The sequence below is a fragment of the Camellia sinensis genome, chromosome 14, assembly GCF_055761805.1.
Source record: "Camellia sinensis isolate YWXY chromosome 14, ASM5576180v1, whole genome shotgun sequence".
NCBI lineage: Eukaryota > Viridiplantae > Streptophyta > Magnoliopsida > Ericales > Theaceae > Camellia > Camellia sinensis.
The window spans coordinates 139481688-139499019 of NC_138974.1; the positions used below are offsets into that span (position 1 = coordinate 139481688).

Below are 17332 nucleotides of genomic sequence, written 5' to 3' on the forward strand. Positions count from 1 at the left end.
TCGGTGTCGCTGACTTCATTCCGGCGATCGCTCGATTTTCTGGAGATCGAGGCTTCTGACTCTCTTTGTCTATTTTTTCTTCTTTTAGAATTATCCCACAAGCTTATTTATATGCCTATGTTTGGGGAGGGCTAAGTGGCTATTTTAGCCGCACAAAAAAATAAAATAGATTATTTTAGTCATAACAAACAAAACATCACATCCAATTTATAATTATCATAATCTTCTCTCACAAAAAAAAAATTTAAAAAGTCAAAAAGCTAAAAAATTCTTCTCAAATCAAGCTTTTTAGCCCAAGCTAAAATAATAAAAAATAAAAATAAAAAAACAAACTCACTTCCCAAACAAAGCCATAGTACTTCATCCATCACATTTTATTTGTTCACTATATAAAATTTAACTTATTAAAGAGACATACGATTATGACATATGATTATTATATTTAATTCAAATTTTAAAATGTTTTTGTTTTTCATCATTAACATCCTTTTTTAAATTTAAAAATATGTTTATAATTATTTATAAGGGATAATTTTAAAATTTTAAAAAAATTTAATAAAAAATAAACAAATATTTTAAGATGGACTAAAATAAAAAAAAAAAATCAGACAAATAATATTTTGAGATGGACTAAAATATTTTGGAGTATATATTCTGTTATTTAGGGGTGCTTTGGGAGTATATTTTTGGCTTATTTTCATATTAGTGAACTTTTTTTAAAAAAAAATTTCAAAAAATTTTAAATTTCTAAATTCACCTTGACAAAACGAACCGAAAAATTATAATTTTTGTAAAAAAAATTCAAAAAAGACAAAAATAAGCCAATAGACTTATTTTAGTCTTTAATGATTTTTTTTATAAAATATATTTTTTAGATCCTCTTCGACAAGATAGATTGGAAAAGTAAAAAACATAATTTGAAAAAAAATTACTATAAACAAAAAAATTCAAAAAAATAGATAGTTTTTTTTTATTATTATTACCAAAATGGACCTTATTCTCTGTTATATTGTACAGCCTGTGGACACTGCCACAATTTTTCTTTTTCCTAGAAAATTGTTTGAAAAATGCTTGGGAGCACTAATTAGTGCTCCCACTAATTAGGTGGCAGTAGGTCCCGTCATTAATGATGTGATGTTTTGGTCTTGGAGTTGTATTTTTTTTATTTTTTTTTTACTTTTTTAATGCATTAGTGCTATTAGTGGTAATGTTTTTAGTGGGATGAATCATTATTGAAATTGTTTTTATGTGACTATCCAAATACATAGGATCTTTTGGGAAGTCAAAAAAATAAAATAAAATAAAATTAATTTTTAGTTTTTTATCTATTTTGGATCACATCACCTCTTATATTTTTTACTCATAAAAAGATAAAATAGATTAAAAAAAAATTCAAAAAGTTAACTTTTTACCAACTTCTCAAAACACCACATAATAAAGCGTCCTAGAATTTCTGTCAATATATTTGCACATAAATTAATTGTATAATCTAAAATTTAACATATATTTAAAAGGATTCACATATAAAATTAATTTGAAGTAAATATTAATTTTTTGGGATTAAAATCTTAAGACCCTAACATATCTTATCAAAATAACAATTATAATTTCAGATATAATTATTTTAAATTTAGTAACAATTATAATTTGTCTAAGTAAAGGGTACATTTACTTCCATTTTTTCCCCCTCTTTAAAAGTATTCTTCATGTGAAATGCTAAAAATTTATAATTTAAATCTCACAAACTATTCACAATAGAAAAATGCTAGGCTTCAGGAAAAATTTTCAGGAAAACCTTCAGGAAAATGGAGGAAAATGGAGGAGGAGGAGGAGATGGAGAAGGAGGAGGAACTGGAGGGGCTCGGTCGTCTACCCAGCCGCCGTCGGTCGGTCGTCTGCCCAGCCCGTTGTCGCAACCTCTACCTAAGCCCGCCTCCGCCTCTGCCCAGCCCCGCCTCCGCCTCCTTCCATTTTGATGGCCCCCTCCAGTTCCTCCTCCCCCCTTCTTCTCCTCCTCCTCCATTTTCCTCCATTTTCTTGAAAGTTTTCCTGAAATTTTTTCCGAAGCCTAGCACCTCTCTTCACAATAACATAACAAGAGAGTTATGACAAATAAAAAATTAATATATAATATGCTATATCATTATGAGTACAATTATGATGTTTAAATTAAGAATTTTAAATTTTATTTTATTTCAAATGACATGTCAAGAGAATTAAAACTTATATTATTATTTAATTTATGATAAATTAAAATTTAATTATATCAATCTGATACAATCATGAATTTTTTTCAAATACATGTATACATACTTACATTAGTGTGGCACGACCTGGCTGCGCAGATGCACTAGTGTTAGTAATTTGAGTTTGCGTGAATTACCAAAAATGGTTAGGGTGAGTTGGTGGGAGATTGATTTGTTCAGGTTTGAGAATGTAAGGGTAATTTTGGTGATGAATTAAAAAATAACAAATATTATCCCGAATATGACAGGTTGGAGGTGAGATTAAACAATGGATATGTACTTCGACGTGTAAAGTGTGATTGAACAAAACAAAAATGAATGTGGACGCAATGCTGGCTAACTAATGCAATACGCTAATTAAATCTTTGTTTGGTATGTCAGTTTTTTTAATTTTTTAATTATTTTAATCATAAAAAAATAAAATAGGTTTTTTAATTAATGAGACAAAACATCATATTCAATTTATAATCATTTCATTCTTTGTTTCACAAAATTTAAAAAAGTCAAAAAATCTATCTCAAATGAGACTTTTTAATCCCAAGTTAAAATAACTAAAAAAGTCAAAAAGTCAATCCACATCTCAAACGAATTCTAAGGCCAAGTTTGACATTTTTAGGCTTGGTTTGGGGTAGCCTATATAATCCATTTTTTTATCTTTTTTTATCACATCACCTCTCTACTTTTCTGCACATCTTTTCGTAAAAAGATAAAAAATGTACTTTTTTATGACACCCCAAACCAATCCTTAATAAAAGTCAAAAAGTAACTCTCTTGGCCAAGTTTGGCATCTACTAAGGCCTCGTTTGGGAATACGCTAAGTTAGTAATTTTTTAACTATTTAGCGAAAATATGAGCTAAAAAAAATTAGTATGTTTGGGATAACTTTTTGCCTTTTTACGAAGTGCAAAAATTAGAGAGAAAAGCGAATCTTTGACTTTTTGGTATGGGTGGTTGGATTTTTGACTAATTTAGTAACTTTTTGACTTTTTGACTAAAAAGGAAGATTCCCAAACGAGGCCTAAATAATACAAAAAGTCAAAAAGCCACTATCCTATTTAAGTCACATCATCTTATTTAAATCACATCACCTCTCTAACACATCACATCAAACTCAATCCAAACTCAACCCATATAAATCAATAAGTCAAAAAGTACACTTTTTTAAACATCCCAAACCAACCTTTATTTAACTCACATCATCTTATTTAAGTCACATCACCTCTCTACTCCATCATTTCAAACCTAACACATATTTCATAAAAAGTTAAAAAGTACACTTATTTAAAACATTCCAAACAATTCCTAAATCTAAACATATTAAAACAAACAAGATTATTATATTCACACAATTTCTTTTATTTACAGTCCTTCAAATAAAATGATAACCTAAGACGTATATAAAGAGAATTTTAAAAGAATATTAAAATGTGAATTAATTTTTTAAATTTTACTTTACACATTATTTGAAAGAATTTGAAAAAGAGAAGTCGTGGACAATATCTATCCACACGCGATATGTATATAGTACTATTTAATTTGACAATCACCAGAAATATAAATTAATACATTAAAATACCATTTCAGTTTTTAGGCATAGCCATTGTTGACTGTTATTATCAACACCTTCAGGTAATGTTTGTTTGGACGGACTGGATTAGCATTCCCATGACTAATAGTCCTAGGACTATAAATTTGTTGGATTATGTATCCTATCTTAACTAATAGTCAAGTTTAAAATAATTAATTCCTACTTCAATTGTTTAACCAAACATCGGATTAATAATTTTATTGGACTATTAGTCCAATCCCAAACTCATGTCTACCCAAACAAACATGACCTCAAAGTAAACACAATCCCACTGGCTTGTTTCTACTTTTCAAAAAATGGTTTTTAAAAAATTTTACTTTCTTATTTTTTATATTTTTTTTTTTACTATTTTTTTTAATATTTTAAATAATTTTTTTTACTTTTTAAGCACGCCTAACATAAATATACTTAAAAAGTAAAAAAATTATAAATTTTTTTTTAAAAAAAATTTATTAAATACCAAAAATATAAAAAAAAATACAAGAATTCAGTACATCTTTTTATATTTTTATGTATTTATTAATTTTTTAAAATATTTTTTTATAAATTTTTTATTTTTTAGATACATCTAAGTAAGGTGCATCTAAAAAAATAAAAGAAATGATTAAAATTTTAAAAATATTCACTAAAAATAAAAAAACACGAAAACTAAAAAAATTAATTTTCAAAAAATTTAATTCAAAAAATAAAACCAAACACACCGTTCATAATCATGAATTTCACCAGACGAGAGAAAACGGGCACACATAAATATAGGGAAATGATTTGAATCATCAATTTTGGAAAAAATCAATCATAAGTGATGTATCATAACTCAAATCACTTAGAACTCCACTAAAATATAAAATTATCCATTAAAGTATCTACCATATTATTAAAGGTTGGTTTTAGGGGTCCAAAATTATTGAGATGTAACAATACATCATTTAAGTCAAGTTTGGGAAGTTTATAAAAAATCAAAAAATTACTTAAAAAGTTAACATAATTTACCAAAAGTTAAATTACGGCTGCACAATTTCCAATCCTAATTTTTTTCCTACAAATCAATTTTTATAATTTTTTAATACATATTTTTTTCATAAAAAGTCAAAAAATTAAGCCAAACATCCATATTTTTTTTCTCAATTTTTTAGTCCAAAAAGAAAAAATTGCAAACATATTGCAAAATGTTTTAACAAAATAATGGACTATTTCAAAATAATGGAATATTGTAAGCCAAACACCCTCCCGGAACAGAACAATCTAACATATTTCAAAATGTTTTAACAAAATAATGGACTATTTCATTTACCGGATATAAAATCATATCCCATAGTTGAATCTCTTCAAACAAACATACAAAAAAATTGATTTTTTGCGACGGCAAAACGTCGTTGCAAATACCCCAAACGCCTTCTCAAAAGGTTTTTTGCGACGGTAAGTGACTTTTTGCGACGGCAAGTAGGGGGTCGCAACAAAGGGGGTTGCAAAAGGGTTTTAGCGACGGCATAACGTCGTCGCCGTTTTTTTGTGATGGCAAAACGCCTTTTTTGCGACGGAAAAATTCTGTCGCAATTAACGTGTAAATATCTGAGTTTTTTTGAGACAGCACTGTATTGTCGTCGCCAAAAAGATCTTTTGCAACGACAAAAGTACCGTCGCTAAAGGCCTTACGTTTCAACCAATTCCCTATCTTTTGCGACGGTAAAGGTGCCGTCGCAAAAAACCCTAGTTCAAATTTTTTTTTGAGACGGTGTGTGCTGCCATCTCAAAAAAAAAAAAAATTATATTAAAATTATTAAAAATATGAAAATAACTATTAAAAAAACCGATAATTACATAATAATATAAATACATACATAAACAAAAGTTGGCACATAATGAAAATTCATAATGTTATTCCATTCATAACAATACATAAATAAAAATTCATAACAATAGAAATTCTCCCACTGCATAATATCGCATAATACATACATAATGTTGTTCACAAATCTAAATAACGTAAATCAAAATCAAAAGTTTTCATCTTGATTCTTCTGTGGGTTACAAAAACAAAAGTTGATCAAAATCTTTATACGCCCGCATTCCACAAGAAGCAAACTGCTACTCAGAAAATATCTGAAAATAACAAAATAAAAATAATTAATGACAATATAATGGTGTTAATATTTTAATTACAGAAAAATATAAAAAATTAACTATTTTTAGTTTGTTGGAGTAGTTAGTTAAGTGAAGGTTTCTATTTATAGGCACGATGAAATATAGTTTTCTTCATTCTAATCAATAGCAGTATAGAATATGTTACTATGAATGGTTTTTAGCTGAAAGTGGAATGCTAAATCATTTCAAGCCAACCCCACAACCACCACCACTAACCCATATCAACAACATCAAATCAAAAAGCTAGGTAGTGAAAAAAATTATCAAAAGCCCAGATTGATCTCAGATTGTTGGTGCATCTTTCAGCTCCATAAAATGAGGATCTCTATAAGGGCTCCCTTTTCTAATTCAACGCTGCATTACTGATTAATACACAATGGTTGTCGAACAAGCACAAATAATTTAACAGGATAGGTTAGGCACGGTAATCTCTGGAAGCTTCAAGTAATACACGTTGACACACGGTTTAAAATTTTAACTCATATCCTAACAAAATAGTATGAGAAGTTGACTGCAAGCTACTCCCATAGTTCTGAGAACTCGTATACAAAACATTATAGCCGCCTTCAATAGCATTAACACATGAAATGTTGGAATATATTAAAATGAATACTAGGGCGAATCATGAACGAAAAAGAAAATATATACTTATCTATTTACAAACTAAAAGAAACGGGTCCTTGCTATATACTTGACAGAACGCTAAATACAAAAGGTCCAATGATAATAATATAGTACAAGCAAAGTGAGAAGATAATAATAAAATCATGTACAAGAATAATTTTACCAAGGGTTTGCCTGTATGGAGCTATGTAGCAAGCTTGAAACATTCCTACACAACATACTGAACCGCTAAATGTTTAATAAAGTCTGTTGGTCATTGAAATCACCTTATTGTTTTCTTTTCTTTTCTTTTTTCCATTTTAGTCAGTGTAGTGGAATCGACTATATTTTTCTTCAATGCCAGTTGGGGAATAAGATCATACCTGAAACAGAGATATAATAGTAGTCTATAATCTGTTCAACAAAAATTAAAACCAAAAACAAAAAACAAAACAAATATGCCATAATTTATATGAAACAAGAATAGGGTAAGAAATCAACATGAGCATTGTCAGTTTTATATTTCTGAAGCTCCTCTTGGGCACATTTTAGCCTGCATAAAAAATTAAAAGAAAATTTTAAAAGAAAAACAATGTTCAAAAGCTATGAGATTTTTTATAACATTGTGATGTATAATATCGTGTGTTTATGATTATAAAAACCTCCATTGCAAATCAGTTATTTCCTGAAGTAGTTCCTTCTCCCTATCGTGAGCCGCCTCTAGCTGCAACCAAACAACAAACGGACACAAAACAAACTACCTTATGTATTTCAAATCAAAAAAACAATGGAAGAAGATAAGTTGAAATAGAAGATATATAAATATATATATATATATATTATAGTAAGATCCTTGTAGCTAAAAAGAAAATTCTTAGCATAATTTCAAATAACTAGTTTTATATAATTCACCCAAAAAACTAGTTTTATATAATTATTTCAAAACCATCGTGATAAAGCTAACTCAATCTTGAAATTCACAAATAAACTATCATATCTAAATTTGAGTTATTGTCCTTCGATGATTAAGGTCAAATCCCATGATTTGAAATCCACATCTATCCAAACGGAACCTAGGGGTTGTCAAATTTTAGCTATAGCTAAACCTCACACCAAATTTGCACAAAGTTTAGCAATGATAGCATAAGGTTTAAATAGCCATTGGAGAGCTCAAATTTGAGTTCCATGCTATTTTTTGAGAACAAGCCTTTCGTCATACCATTGGAGAAGCTCAAACTAAACAAAATAGTGATGTTTTGGCAAATATCTGTTCATGTTATTCTCATTTCCCAGCTAAAAAAAAGGGTGGAAAATCAGCTTCCCTTTCCTTTTCTTTTACCCCACAAATCAAAGATCCAAACACAACCGAAATGTTCAATTATGGGAGTTTCCTAAAGCCAATGACCACAAGTGACCCAAAATACTCATTAGATGAAGCAACAAGCTCAACTTCAAGAATAACATGATCAACCTTGTTCATGAATACCATATCTCTATACCAATGTTACCTGCTACACAAATCATTCATTCATGATAAATACGAAAATGACCATGGTATTCCACATGTACTAAAATTTAAGTATATCTAAGCATGAGAGCAATTTTTTCTTTGCAGTTAGGCATCCAACAAAATGTACTCTTTTATCATTCAAATTAATTAGGCAAAAACATAATTCTAGTACGATTACAGTCCATTTTCTTAAATTTATCCCATTAAAACTCCACTCTCAGGATTTTAATTTATTACATTTGATTTATTTTAGGGGGGGCAGGGGTTCAAACTTGGCCACTTAGTGCAAATAATGCAAAAGGTTAGGTTTATAGGCTCAAACTCTGTTTTATTTTTTCGGCAAAACTTTTGGGCATAAAGTTGTAGCCTTTGGATTCCAAACCCACATTTATCCTTCTTGTCAACCCAAGCTTTCACCACATTGAGCAATGTCCTATTATAGTATGGGAAATAAACTGAGCCATTCCACTATCATGGTGGTAGAAAGCTCCATCATACAATGCTCAACATTAAGTTTGAAGGTAGAAACTTATGCACTAAATCATCAGAAGCAAATCGCAGAACTTACAGGTATGTAGAAAGGTAAGATCTTCATAAAAATGTAAATTCCCAAAGAAATTTAAGAGTGCATGTAGTGTACAGTGCTCCCGAACAATATGATAAAAAAGACAGCACCCACTACCCAAAAACAGAACACGTCCAAAAGCTTATCTATGCTAAATATCGTACCTCTTTCATTTACTAGGAAGAAAACAAGCATCTGGAAAAATGAAACTGCCAGATGCACCTCCCTTCTGATGAGCTTGCATGGCCATGCCCTCAAAGATTCTTCCACTTACGTCCAAATAACATTATCTAGAAAATTAAAATCTCAGTAAACCCTAAACCCCCATATATATATATATATATATTTCATAGATAGACGAAAATGTAAATTCATACCTCAACCATCTCCGCATTTCCTGCTCGTTCGAACAACCCAGCAAGGAGATAGAAGAAATGAGGAACTTCGAAGGGTCTGCCGCTCGCTGGAGAGAGAGAGGGAGAGACGTAAGAAGAGATAAGGGATTTTTGAGATTGGGGATTTTGGTTCAAGAGATTAGGGATTTTGGGTTTGGAATGGGGGGGAACCCGAGCGGGAATGGAGAAAAAGAGGGGGAGGGAGGAGAGGGTGAAGAGATTAGGGATTTTTGAGAATAGGGATTTTGGGTTTGGGGTGGGGGGAACCCGAGCGGGAATGGAAAAGGGGTGGAGGGGGAGCGGGAATGGAATTTTTTTTTTTTTTTTTTTTCATTACAAATGAATATTTAAATAATAAACTGGCTCTTTCTTTTTTCACAACAGAGGATGCCGTGGTCAAAAAAAAAAATTTTATTAAAATAATTTTTTTTTATAATTAACGATTTTTTTTTTTTTTTCATTTAGTAAGGTTGAAAATTTATTTGTTTCATATTTATTTTAATGAATAATTTTTTTTTATATGGTAGAAGTAGGGATAATATTTTCTATTAAAATAAAGTTAATTTTTGTGGTTAATGAAAAATATTTTTTTGCGATCCTTTTTTTTTTTGTTACTAAAAATCAAGAACTAATTTTTTGTGGTAGAGGATAAAGAGTGGCAGTAGTGGTGAAGGTGGTGGATAAGAGGTGATAGTTGTGGTGGTAGTGATGGCGAAGGAGATTAGTGATGAAGTTATAGTAGTAGTAGAGGAGATAGAGTAGCGGTGGTGGAGGAGAGGTAATGGTAGTAGTAGTGGTGGTAGTGGAGTGGTAGCGATGATGGTAGTAATGATAGTCGTAGAGGTAGAGTGGCAACAGTGGTAGTAGTGGAATGGCATTTGCAGTAGTGGTGAAGATGGTAGAGGAGATGGGTGGTGAGAGAGAAATGAGTGAGAGACAGATAGAGAAGAGAGATAGAGAGAGAGAGAGACAGAGTGATGAGCGAGAGAGAGACAAAGTGGTCGCTAAAAGTGTATTTTCTTGTAGTGGAGAGCTCGGTAAATAGAGAAGAGAGGAATGAGAGAGTGAGCAAGGTGAACAAAATTGGGGAGAGAGACAAACAGACACATATAGAGAAAGAGAGAGAGAGAGAGGAGTGAGAGACAGACAAACAGACACAAAGAGAGAAAGAGAGAGAGAGAAGAGTAATGAGTGAGAGAGAGACAGAGAGAGAAAGAGATAAGAGAGAGACAGACAAAAAAATAGAGAGAAACAAGAGATGAGCGAGAGATAGACAAAGAGAGAAAGAAAGAGAGCGAAAATAGATGATCGATAGAAAGACATAGAAAAAGAGAGAGATAAAGAGAAGAGAAATAAGCGAGAGAGATGAGAGATGAGAGAGATAGAGAGACAAGCGAGAGACAAAGAGAGAAATAGAAAGAGACAGAGACAAAGACTAACAGAGAGAGAAGAGTGATGAGTGAGAGAGAGAAGAGAGAGACAAAGAGAGAGAGACAAAAAGAGAAAGAGATAGAAAGTGAGAGACAGAAAATGAGATAGTGGTGGTGGTCATAGTTCCACCCATTGATTTACGTATGGTGTTTGTTTTGAACTTTCAAATCATAATTTTACATCCATTTTTCAAAACTCAATTCAAAATATAATTATTACTTTTCAAAACTCATAACCAAACACATAATTCAAAACTCTTTTCAAAACTTAATTCAAATTTTAAAATATTTAAATATTTTAAAAATATTTTAATTTTGTGAGAGACAGATAAAGAAGAGAGATAGAGACAGAGACAGAGTGATAAGCGAGAGAGAGACAAAGTGGTTGCTAAAAGTTTATTTTCTTATAGTGGATCGATAAATCGCGAAGGAACTCGATAAATAGAGAAGATGAAAGGGAGAGAGTGAGCAAGGCGAACATAGTGAGGAAGAAATAGACAAATAGACAAGTAGACAGAGAGAGAGAGAGAAAGAGAAGAGTGATGAGTGAGAGTGAGAGAGAGACATGGAGAGAGAGAGAGAGAGAGAGAGAGAGAGAGAGAGAGAGAAAGAAACAAGAGATGAGCGAGAGATAGACAAAATGAGAGAGAAATAGAGCGAAAAGAGATGAGTGAGAGAGAGACACAGAAAAAGAGAGAAACAGAGAGAGAAGAGAGATGGACGAGAGAGATAGAAAGATAAGAGAGAGAGAGAGCAAAGAAATGAGAGAGATAGAAAGAAGAGAGATAGACCATTTGCCGTCTCAAAAACAATTATGTAATGAGTAGTTGTTTTTGTTAATGAGTAGTTGTTTTTGTTAATTTGTAGTATGATGATTATGTAATGAGTAGTTGTTTTTGTTATTTTTGGAATGGTTATCATGTAATAAATGGTTGTATTTACTGTTAATAAATATTTTTAGATGAAAAATGCTTGGGAGCACTACATATGGAGCACTAGAATGAGCACTAATGATGTGGCAGTGAGCCCCGCCCACTTTTTATGCCTTGTTTCTTTTTTTTTTACCATCCCCAATACATTAGTGCTATTAGTGGTGTATTTTTTAGTGGTCTAAATCATTGTTGTTTTTAGATAGTTATGTAATGAATACTTATTAAGCTTTTAATGTGTAATCGATATATTTAATACACTACAACATATAAGAGTTTTAGAGACAAATGTTTTGGTCTTTAAAAGTAAAAATTTTGTTGCAAAAAACATATCGTCATAAGGATAGTTGCTAAAAGGTCGTCTTGAAAAGTCAAAAACAAGATTTTTAGCGACAAAATTTTAAAAATATCACTAATAAATAGACTTTTAGGGACAAAATAATTTAATCTGAAAATGGTTTATTTTTTTAGACAAAAAATTTGGTTCCAAAAGGATAATAATTTATCACTAATGTCTAATTTTCGTTGCTAAAAATATAATAACGACGCTTTTCATAACAAAAATATTTGATCCCTAAAAAATAATTTTATCCCTAAATTTTAGTTTCTAAAATCTTAATTTTTTGTAGTGATATAGGAAATGCTTTTAATTTTGAATTTTTCGATTTAATGGATTTATTTAATAATGATATCAAAGTTGTCGCTATATTTAACTTTTGAAAAAAATAGAAACTAATGTAATGAAAATAAATATAAAAAAAAAATTTAAAAAAATTATTTCTGACACAAATATATTGTGTTTTTTTAAAAAAAAAAATCATTAATTAAAATTTTAATTTCTTAAAAAAAATTCCTAAAAATTTGATTATGAATATCAAACCAAATAGAATTTTATAACCAACAAAATTCCAGCATTATTCATTAAAAGAAATGCCATTATATTTCAAACAACATATTAGTTAATTAACACAAAATAAGTTGTATGATGATTTTGTCTTGGCTTGGGCTGTGGTTCTAGCAGGGCTGAATGTGGTCCAAGCGTATTTGGGCCGAGCTGGGTTGAGCCGAGCCGATGTGAAGCTTGCTCGGCCGAAGTCCAGACCAGAGTTGGCCGACATGATCCTCTACCAGCTTGTCTTCTCTTGTTCGCTCTTTTTAGCTCAGTGATCTTGATTTGTCGCAGACTGGCCTAACTTGTCTGGGGCATAGTCGCACCGGAGTGCTGTTGAGCTCGGTTGTGATGGAGCTCGGCGAGTGGCACTGTTGAGCTCAATAAGTAGCTCGGTCGAAGGAGGCCGAGATGATCGTTTGCTGATTCGGGTCTTACGGTCGCGCATGTAGCTCGGTGGGAAAGTCTCCCTTGGATCGGCCTAACCTATCTGGTGCTCGGCCTTACTGGAATGCTACGAAGCTCGGTTGTGATGGAGCTCGGCGAGTGGCACTGTTGGGCTCGTTAAGTAGCTCGGTAGAAGGAGGCCGAGGTAACTCCGACGGGCTACTCATTCCCGCCAATGTCAACTGGCGGTTTAATTAGGTGATGTTCAGCTGAATTTGTGCTGACATATGGGAGAGCAGCTCCACGTGTCAATGAGAGAATGGATGCAGAGGTGAGCGCAGAAAGTATATAAGTATGACTGCGCCCCCCATGCTGATGATGGAACATTGTTTGGTGAGATAAACCTAAACACTCAAAGCTCTCCTCTCTCTCTCTCTCTATCTCTGAGTGTGTGCTAACTAGACCGTCGGAGTGGTTTTCCGGCCACACACCGCCGGGTAACTCACCACCGTTGTATTTTCAAGTCGATCGGACAGACGAGGAACTTGGACGAATGGAGTACGAGCTTTGCGGAATATTTGCTCCCCGTACACACACCTTAAAATAAGGTGTACCATTTTTAATTCTGTTATTTTTTTTAGTTATAATTTTATTTTAGTTATAATTTATTAGATCTTTAGTTATATCTCATGTTCTGTTTAGTTATACAAATATTTATTTTTTTAGTTACGACTCAAAAAATATGAAATTATATTATTTTTCTTCTTTAGTTATAGAATACATATGGTACACATCCTTTGAAAGGTGTATACTATAATATTTCTCCCAGATTATACACGCAAACTAATTATTCACTCTTTTTTTTATATATAAAATTTAAAACGCCATTTTTAAATATATTAATTTTTTTTTTCACTCATCTAAAAATTAAAAAATTACTAAAAAAAACTCAAATCCAAACGGTTGAGTTATCATGTGTAGTATGTGTTCAGATGATGATTATGTAATGAGTAGTTGTTTTTGTTATTTTTGGAATGGTTATCATGTAATAAATGGTTGTATTTATTGTTAATAAATATTTTTAGATGAAAAATGCTTGGGAGCACTACAAATGGAGCACTAGAATGAGCACTAATGATGTGGCTGTGGGCCCCGCCCACTTTTTATGCCTTGTTTCTTTTTTTTTCTTTTTTTTTTTACCATTCCCAATGCATTAGTGCTATTAGTGGTGTATTTTTTAGTGGTCTAAATCATTGTTGTTTTTAGATAGTTATGTAATGAATAGTTATTAGGCTTTTAATATGTAATCGATATATTTAATACACTACAACATATAAGAGTTTTAGAGACAAATGTTTTGGTCTTTAAAAGTAAAAATTTTGTTGCGAAAAATTATGTACCAATTTCTATCGTCATGAGGATAGTTGCTAACAGGTCGTCCCGAAAAGTCAAAAACAAGATTTTTAGTGACAAAATTTTGAAAATATCACTAATAAATAGACTTTTAGGGACAAAATAATTTGATCTCAAAATGGTTTATTTTTTTAGACAAAAAATTTGGTCCCAAAAGGATAACAATTTATCACTAATGTCTAATTTTTGTTGCTAAAAATATAATAACGACGCTTTTCATAACAAAAATATTTGATCCCTAAAAAATAATTTTGTCCCTAAATTTTAGTTTCTAAAATCTTAATTTTTTGTAGTGATATAGGAAATGTTTTTAATTTTGAATTTTTCGATTTAATGGATTTATTTAATAATGATATCAAAGTTGTCGCCATATTTAACTTTTGAAAAAATAGAAACTAATGTAATGAAAATATTTAAAAAAAATTATTTCTGACACAAATATATTGTGTTTTTTTAAAAAAAAATCATTAATTAAAATTTTAATTTCTTAAAAAAATTTTCTAAAAATTTGATTATGAGTATCAAACCAAATAGAACTTTATAACCAACAAAATTCCAGCATTATTCATTAAAAGATATGCCATTATATTTCAAACAACATATTAGTTAATTAACACAAAATAAGTTGTATGATGATTTTGTCCTTGAAATGGACCATTTGGAAAGAAAATATCTTTGATTGTCTTTATTTGGAATAAAATTCAAAATTTAAGATCAAGTGTATCACAATTGAAAAGTCAATAACCAAAATGATACAAGTCGTAAATTATAGAGACTATTAGTGTAATTCACCCAACTTACAATTAGTGATTTTTTTTGTCACAAATTTTTTAAACTATCATTGAAAGTTAAAAATTAGTGACATTTTTTGTGACGATTTTTTTAAATAGTCACTAAAACTTATAATTAGTGATTTTTTTTTGTAATATAATTTTTAAATTGTCGTTAAAAATTAATAATTAGTGACATTTTTTTAATAATATTTGATGAAAAACGTCATTAATTTTCACAGGACCTATTAGATAATAAATTCACAAATTAAAATTTACACTTAAGTTCCCCTACTTTTATTTTGGTATTAGAGGGTAGTTGGGTAATTTTATTTTTTTTTTTTTCATTTTATTGAGTATTTCTCAAAAAAAAAAATAATAATAATTTGATAAGTGTGCTTTTTAAAATAGGCCACCACTTTTTTTTTTTTTTGAAATAAACACAATAAAATAAAAATATTATGATTATTAAATTAACTAATTTTTTTTCATATATGCAAAAATTTTTACAAAATAAACATTCAAACTATCGAAATAAGATCCATACTGGATCCTACCAAAATGAACATGGCAGAATAGTTTAGCCTCTAAACTTGAGGGAATTCATATCCAAAAAAAATTAAATATTAAAAGCGTCCACTGCAGTTAGCCATCACCATCAACCCAATCCAACCCTTTTTCTTTTTTTATTTTTTCACTTTTTTTTTTTTTTATGAGCTTGTTTGTTTGAAGGGACATGGCCTTCATGTTATACTAACAATCCAACAAAATACATAATTTGATATGTGACTAATAAATTTAAAATTATTAGTCTATTTGGACTTAGTATTCCACATATTGGGGTCGGTTGAATTCCTAAGAGTGGTGGGATACAAATGAATATTTGAGGAAAATCCATAAAGTGATCAAATTGTAAAAGTAATCTCTTCATTAAAGATTGGTTTATTGGTGTATTTTGTATTGTTTAGACAAAAATCTAAGGAAATGTAGTTTAGGTTTGTATATATATTGCATTTTCTTGATAGCAACAACACCTTCACCTATTGTTTGAAAATAATTTAATTTTTTAATAAGTCATTAGTTACATATATTTATAGAGGGAGATTTGCGGTGAGATGATTGGGTCGGGTTAAATCAGATCCTTGTTATGGACTGGGCTATAGTTCGCAAGGTTGCAATAATTCTGTCAACATTTAGGTGAACAAACGGCAAACATCGCCAGACCGAGCAATTATTTTCGCATGTTTGGTAGACTAGAATTGGTCTAGAGCTACATTAGCACGAAATGAAGAGGCGTACCAAACTACGTTAGCTCGGCGTGGCACTTGTTCTTGGCAGCATCAAGGTTGAGTCATTTGCATGTTGGGTAAGCGACGGGGCTGATGATTTGCTCGGTTGCCGACCAAAGAGTTGTAATACACTTTCTTTAGTGATGAGAGTGTTAAAGAATGGGCATTATCCTTTAGGAAGATGAGTTATAGTAGGATTCTAGGAAAGGGAATTAGCAAGGATGTAAATTTGGCTCGGCCTGGCCCAGCCCACGTCAGGCCTCGCGGGCTCCCGCCAAAATTCGGGCTGGGCCAAGCTAGCCCATGGGCTAGAAAATTAGGCCCAAGCCTAGGGGATATTTGGGTTTTGGGCGGGCTTGAACATTTTTTTTTTGTTTTTTTTTTTAATTTTTTCTACCAAGATTTTATTACTTTCCATTAAAAAATACATAGGGCCTCAGGTGGGCCAGGCCTTGAGTGGATTTTAAGCAGGCCGATGGGCGAGACTAGGTGGGCCGGGCTTCAAATGATGGCCTAGGCCTAGGCCTAGGGTCTCAAGCTAGGCTCGGGCCCGAATGGGCCTAAATGGGCTAGGTCCACCCCGGGCTGCAAGCCATTTTTACACTCCTAGGAATGAGAGTCTTATTAAGGCCAAGTTTGGCAACCCAAAAATAATCAATCTTTTTATCTTTTTTCTATCACATCACCTCTCTACTTTTTTGCACATCTTTGCGTGAAAAGACAAATAGTATACTTACTTAGGTCATCCCAAACAACCCCTAAAATTCTGCTATGCAAAAATTATAAAAGCTTAAAGATAATCTAAAACGGGGTAACACAATTCTATTCACAATATTCAGGAACCTTTTTTCATATTGATCTTGAGTACTAACTTAAGCATCGGAGGGGCTTTTTGGCATACATTCGCCGGTAAGCTCACGTTTTTGTGATTTCAAGCCTTACGACGATATTTGAAGGATCGCAAACTTGATTACTAGGATTATACTAACAGTGAATATTTTGTGCTTGTACAATATTGTTATTATTTTATAATGATGGATAATTATTTTATTTATAGTATATTTCTTATAATTTTTTATAATAAGAATAAATAATAAATGATAATTTTATTATATTTTGATATGTGAACAATTTGAGTACCTAAGAAGTGTGCTGTGCCACAACTTGGTATTGGCA

The 17332-nt window shown here is 31.2% G+C and overlaps 1 long non-coding RNA gene across 1 annotated transcript; it reads right to left on the reverse strand.

Annotated features, from left to right (window-relative positions):
- Positions 1-5691: 5691 nt before the first annotated feature.
- Positions 5692-9345, reverse strand: LOC145807833 (uncharacterized). Its single transcript, XR_014351255.1, has 6 exons — positions 9032-9345; positions 8819-8944; positions 7242-7303; positions 7081-7132; positions 6867-6962; positions 5692-5934 (listed from the first exon to the last, which is right to left on the reverse strand). It is a non-coding gene; the product is annotated as an uncharacterized LOC145807833 (long non-coding RNA).
- Between the last annotated feature and the right edge of the window lie 7987 nt (positions 9346-17332).